The following is a 6,000-nucleotide window of genomic DNA, read 5'->3' on the forward strand; positions in this document are numbered from 1 at the left end:
ATGTTCGGATATAAAACGACTCATTAATTCGGATATAAAACGACTCATTAATTCGGATATAAAACGAATAATTAATTCGGATATAAAACGACTCATTAATTCGTAAGATAATAGAAATCAGAACCGTTCCGAACTGAGGTCGCTATCAGCCGCATGTACAGGGTTTGTCAGAAATTTTCGGGATTTATCGGTACTGCTCGGCTCTGCCCCCACTCTTTCTCTCCGCCTGCCTTGATCGCCCCACTAAAACTCAGGCGTGAGGAGCTCGTGTGGGGATGTACACAATGCAGGGGTGGGGGTGGCAGCAAAGCAGTTTGAGTCGGAGTGACCTTGAGAGTGGGCAAACAGTGCGTCTGTCGTTTTGACCGAGTGCGACTAAGGGCGTTTTCACACTACACGACATGTCAACAGCACAGCACCGGTACGGCGTCGTCGGCAATGTAATCTTAGGCCTGGGACACACAGTCCCGGTTACTGGGATGCCGGTGAACGGCATCCCGGCCGGGATTGATGAGAACATGTAGTTTGTTGAAGAGCGCACACACAATGCCAGTGCTGTGCGGCACAAAGCGTGCCGGTCCAGACCGGCAAGCATGCTACCGGCGACCGGGAGCCCTGCAGCCGGTGAAAACCGGTTTGGCAATACAAAACACTTTATATCTGTCGTGCGTGCTCACACAGTGCCGGCCGCCGGGTCCCGATTCCAGTCAAGTCTGTGTGTCAGTGGTGTAGCTGTTGTGGTGTGCTGCTGGTTTGTGTATCGTGTTTTACTCTCGAGGGTAGTGTAAAGTTGCGATAATGTTTGATACAGACAAATTTATAGAATGTGTCCACGGTATTTCGGCGTTATGGGACAAAAGCGCAGCAGAATATTCTGATAAAAACATTCGTAACAGAGCTTGGATTGAGATCGGGATCGCCATGTATGAAGACTGGAACTGTGCAACACTGAATGAAAGAGATGACAGAGGTAAGAGCCTTTATGTTGTAGTTGTAGTGTAGCAGTCTTACCAATCCAAAACTTCATTATTCCCCCCAGAAGTTGATGAAATTCCTTATATTTCTATACATAAATAGATAACAAATATTTCTATACGTCAAATGTTACGCTTACCAGCTGTAATAATGAGGCTAAAATTAATAAAATACGAAATACATACAAAAATTATTTATTTAAAAGTCATACATATTTGTTTGTAAGTAGGTACGAGAACAGTACTTAATACATGTAGTTTTTTTTGGAAAGATACAGCTCCTACACCCATGAAAAAGTCAGCCAATGCGTTTCGAACATCATGTCCTTGACCACGGAGTCCTTGTCCCATGTTTCGGACATCTTGAAAGGGATGTGTTTCTGCATCTTCGTAGTTAACTCCGTCTCTTGCCCTCACAAAATTGTGCAGAATGCAGCAAGCCTTGACGATGTCATCGATAAAATCGGGACCTACTAAAATAGGAGTATGGAAAACTCTCCATTTGTTGGCCAGAATACCAAATGCACATTCTACTGTTCTTCTAGCTCTACAATGCCGGTTATTGTATACCCTCTTTCTTGCTGTTAATCCGCGAGAGGGATAAGGTGTTATCACTTTCACTGCCGACAACGTAATTTGACGTCGCGCAAGGAGTTCTATAGACTGCCGACAACGTCATTTGGACGGCGCCGACTTTTACAGTAATAAAAACTCATTTTAAACGACTATGAAATTCGGCATTGATAGTCATTCGCTAATTCGATGTTTTTTGTTTCTTACTCTATGTATTATAATCTATGAAATGTTGTTGGCAGTCATCTGTAACATCGGAAAAAAAGTGGTTTGTTTACCCGCTTCGCGTCGGGCGTCGGCTATTTGTTGTCGTTTCTGCTACCGTAGTTCGTCGTCTGCGTCGTTATTGTTTTGCTTGCTATTACGTTTGTTTATGATTGTTTTGTGAGTAAATACAATGAATCGTAACAGTATTGAAGACAATCAAGTTCTAGAAGAGTTACTCAGATGTTCAAGTGACAGTGAAAGTGATGATTTATTCCAAGATGACACAGATAATGATCCCGATTTTACTACTGATGGACTTCTTGGAGATGCAAGTAAGTTTGTTGACATTGTATTTTTACTCAAATAACAAATATAAGCAAATTAGTAATAAAAACATTTATTCTTGTGTTTTGTAAATAATTGGTTTATTACAGAAATTTTACAGTTTATTGTTTATTTTCAGCTTCTGATGAAGATTTTGATGATGTTCCTGGAACAAGTGGGCTAGGCCTATCAGACAACTCCCAATAGACCAAGTACAATTGAAAACTAGTAGTCATGAAAATATACTTCATCATGAATCTAGTAAGTAGATATGGTTTTGTTAGGCAGTGCAGACAATCTTTTAGGCTAATATAGCCTACTGCAACAAATTTGTTTGATAGTGTAGGCTATTTTGTTTTCCTTTGTCCAATAAAGTTTATTTTGCAATCCTTTATAATAGTCCTGGCCTATTGTAGAGTAATTTAGTTTGTTTATTGTAGGCTCTGAAGATGAAGCCATGGAAGAAAGCCCCTAGGCCTAGAGCCATCCGTGGAAGGCCATTGGGGCACAGTACAGCTAGGCCAACTGTTCGAAGACTCAGGCTAGACCTACAAATACATATAACTGGACTGACAATGATGTGACTCCAAACATTCCTGTGTTTGTTGGGCAAGGTAAACTGCAGACAGGTACAGTTTCTGGAAGAAGGATGTTCAGTAAGTGACACATTTTCTCATTTCATTGACAATGATATAATAACCCTATTGAAACATCAAACAAATCTATTACGCCTCTCAAAAAATAAGACAATTGAGGGCAAAACAGGCACTTTCACCTTCTTGTAGGATGTCTGAGTGGAAGAGTGTTAGTCTACTAGAAGTAAAGAAGTTTCTAGCAATAATTATACATATGAGCTTCAGCAGCAGACCACAGATCCAAGATCACTGGAGCACTGATCCCTGTTGTCTCGTGCAATTATTGCCCTAATATTATGGGAAGGAACAGATTTCTTTTGATTCTCTCTAACCTTCATTTGAGTGACAGCTCAGTCCAGCCTAAAAAAGGAGAACCCGGTTATGACCCCTTATACAAAGTTAGGCCACTGATTGATCACGTTGCTGAACGTTTCAAGGAAACTTACCGCCCAGGGGAAAATGTAACAATTGATGAGGGGATGTGCAAGTTCAGAGGAAGACTTGTTTTCAAACAGTACATGCCCCAAAAGCCTAGCAAGTATGGAATAAAATTATATATGGTGTCTGAGAGTACCTCTGGCTATATTTGGAATTTTCAGGTTTATTGTGGGCAAAGCAATGTTGTTACACAGATTGTAATAAACTTACTGGGTAATCTTGCTGGCGAAGGGCGTACACTCTATACAGATAGGTATTACACAAGTCCAACTTTAGCTACAGCATTAGAACAGCTAAAATACAGGTATTGTAGGAACTGTAATGCCAAACAGAATTGGGCTGCCACAAGAACTGAAAAAACCCCGATTAGAGAAAGGTGCTCAGTTGTGTCGTAGGGATGGAAAACATCTTAGCCATATGTTGGAGGGACAAAAAAGATGTCCATATGCTCAGCACCAGACACAGAGCTGAAATGGTAACCTACACAAACAAAACAGGCAAAGAAATGACCAAGCCAGCCTGTGTTGTAGGCTACAACAAGAACAAGTATGGTGTCGACTTGTCTGACCAGCGCATGTCATACGGAGCTTTTGATCATAAATCAATAAAAATGGTGGAGAAAGCTTTTTCTTTCATGTAATACTCATGTGCCTAGTTAATTGTAACATTATTTACAATAAAGTAATATAGGAAAAAAAAAATTACCATGACACAATTCATGAAAAAATTATGTGGGGAGATGGTTGTTCAAGAAGATGTTCCACCAAATACTAACGGTAGGCATCTAAGCAGGACTACAAACTGGGAAGCAATTTCTTAGAAAAGATTCCAGTGCCTGAAGGAAAGAAAAGAGCTCAAAAAAGGTGCAAGGTATGCTCTTTGATAACTAAAAAACAATCAGGCAAGGCTGCAAGAAGAGACACTTCATATCAGTGTAGCGAGTGCAAAATTGCCATGTGCAAAGAACCATGTTTCAAGACTTTCCACACTAAAAAAAATATTTCAGCATAAGTAAATTGTTAATTGTAAACATGTGTAGCTATAGTGTTAGTAATGACAATTCTAAATACAGAAAAAAAATAATAAAAAAATATTATTATGCTACAGACTAGTACATGGTGATGTTTTTTGGTCAACTTTTTATTTTTTACAAAAAACGTTATGTTTTTAAGTTTTCAACCAAGACTTTCTGTTTGAAAATATTTATGCATGAGCATCTGTGTAGAAAGAGGAAGAACTTAGCTTTAAAAAAATGTAAGTCCTATGGTTTTCTTATAATTAGTTTAAAAAATTATATATATTTAAAAAATCGTTAAAAATGGGCGGCAGTGTAAGAAAGTTGTCAAAATTAGGAGGCGGCAGTGAAAGTGTTAACAGGTTAGTAGATAGCTTAAATGCTTCATCAGCAATTATTACGTATGGTTGTGGGTTGCCAACTGTCCCAGGTAATGGAGAGGGTCGTGGTAAGTTCAGAGAGTCAGAATAAAATTTTTTCCCTAGCTTGCTATCCTTAAAAATCGGCGAGTCTCCTTCCTTTCCATACGCACCAACGTCAATTGCGACAAATCTCAAATTGGCATCAACTAAAGCCTCTACACTATAGAGAAATATTTTTTATAATTGAAAAAGTTTGACCCACCTTCTATTGGATTTATACATCGTATATGTTTACCGTCTAGGCTTCCGATGCAGTTTGGGTAGTTTGTTTTATTGTAGAATTCTTCTGCATTTGTCAGCCACATTTACGTTGTTGGTTCTGGCATTTCCTGTGCTTTGAGATGGAGCCATATTGCTTGACAGGTTTCTCGCACTATCTGTGAAATCGTACTCCTGCCTCTGTAGAACTCATACTGCAGATTTCTAAATGCCATTCCAGTTTACAAATACCTAAAAAAAGGTATTGATTGTCAATACATTTAACAAACAACTTACAAATTTTTATTGTCATTTTATAGTGTTATATTCCCTTAATAAACACACAGCATAATAATATAAAGTCCCTAAGGCGTGCTCTTTGTTGCAGTAAAGGAGATAAAGAACAAATGGAGACACATCCGGGACCACTTCTTCAGGGTTTTTAATAAAGGGAAGAGTGGAGATGCTGCTCCAAAGAAAAAAAAGAAATATATATATATATATATATATGAGTAGATAATAATATGGCGGTTCTGGACCACTTTTGGGACAGCCCAAAAATCAATACAAATACTGTTCAATACACCATAAATATGTAAAAACAATTCACAATACAATTTACTTAAATAAACTATGGTAAACTGTATTCAAGCAATTTTTCATGACAGTATGACAACATAAATTGTGGAATTTATAATACTCGAATGTTGAATTTAGAATATGTTGGCATTACCGTTGAGCGAGAAATGTTGGTAGCACTGCGCGGCACACAGGAGAACAGCCTTTCCCGTCCAGACCTCACACTAGTCAGTCATATTTAAATTTTACTCTATACTTTTGATCCAGGAATGTTAAAAGTTCACTGTTTACTGGTTTAATATCGCATTCTCTTCATCTTCAGCTCTACTTGGAACAAGACTTAGTGAAATTAATCCGTAGTGACAAGTTCAGTGCTTTATATTCTACAATTTTAACCACGTTACACCATCTTTAAGACTCATCCATCATAACATCTCTTCCTTCAAGACAGTGTGAATCATTCAGTTCATCAAGACATTTTCTAATCATGCCTATTTCATTACTTCAAGCGACACTATGATGTGGTCTACAGTCACTGATCTGCGTTGTGCAACATCTCGAAGCAGCGGACGTGTTATCACCATGACGTGATCTGCAGTGTTGTGCAACATCCTGAAGCAGCCGACGGTCAAGGA

This window comes from Homalodisca vitripennis, unplaced genomic scaffold, assembly GCF_021130785.1.
Source record: "Homalodisca vitripennis isolate AUS2020 unplaced genomic scaffold, UT_GWSS_2.1 ScUCBcl_20;HRSCAF=552, whole genome shotgun sequence".
NCBI classification, from domain to species: Eukaryota; Metazoa; Arthropoda; class Insecta; order Hemiptera; family Cicadellidae; genus Homalodisca; species Homalodisca vitripennis.